At 35.9% G+C, this 869-nt stretch overlaps 1 protein-coding gene across 1 annotated transcript in view; it reads left to right on the plus strand.

The window, feature by feature from the left end:
* LOC140348643 (zinc finger C3H1 domain-containing protein-like) overlaps positions 1-264 on the plus strand; it is a 46972-nt gene extending 46708 nt beyond the window's left edge. Inside the window, exon 38 of the mRNA XM_072434639.1 lies at positions 1-264. This exon is cut by the window's left edge and continues 452 nt beyond it. The gene's annotated coding sequence lies outside the window, so the exon portion shown is untranslated.
* The last annotated feature ends 605 nt before the right edge of the window (positions 265-869 follow it).

Below are 869 nucleotides of genomic sequence, written 5' to 3' on the forward strand. Positions count from 1 at the left end.
AAAAAGACACTTGGATTAATGTTCACTTTATTTAAGGATCTTTCCATAAACTCATTCTGTTTCACACAAATATTCTTAAATTTGGAGCTTTTTGGCGTTTGAGACGTAAAAGGCCAGAAAACTGACAATTCGAGGACAAAACCAGAAAAATTACACGAAATGTGCAAATTTGTGCTATTTTTATTTGTCAAAATTTCCCACCACAGCAACGATAAAGTATTATATCTGAGGCAGGAGCGTCTGATGGTTTTTGTATGTTTTCAATTTAAATGTTAATAAATTATTTTGTAACGAGAGAAAATCGTGTTTTTGTTGTTTCTTCAAAAAACAAAACCGCTATTTTAAACACAATAAAAACACTTAATGTGGGACAAATGAGCCCAAAACACTCACTTCCTGTTTCATATGTTCATTTAAATATTATACCTTTATAAATACAAAATATAAATACTGGTCTATATTTAATTTAAAATACATTAGAATAAACAATGTAAATATATATGTGCTATATTGCACTCTGGTGGTGAAAAAGAGGTACTGCCCCTGATGCAGTAAGAAAACATTCTTTGGTCAGCACTAGATCATACACTCATAACTCACGGAAGTGATGAATTCGGGGTTAAGGGTCAGGGGTTAACCCTGTCCTACGTGTGAAGTGGAACAGACTGTGATGCAATGAAAAAAAGCTTTGTAGAGATGATGACGCCTGAATCAGACAGAATTCATCACTTCCGAGAGTTATGAGTGTATGATCTAGTGTTGACCTTTAATCTACCCCAGGAGCAGGTTTAAAGGGTCAGGGTTAACCCTGACCCTGAGACCTGACCCTGACTCTGACTCTGACTCTGACCCTGACCCTGAGACCTGAC

The sequence above is a fragment of the Eucyclogobius newberryi genome, unplaced genomic scaffold, assembly GCF_026437365.1.
Source record: "Eucyclogobius newberryi isolate DKJ021-1_F unplaced genomic scaffold, fEucNew1.0.hap1 SCAF_7, whole genome shotgun sequence".
Taxonomy (NCBI): Eukaryota; Metazoa; Chordata; class Actinopteri; order Gobiiformes; family Gobiidae; genus Eucyclogobius; species Eucyclogobius newberryi.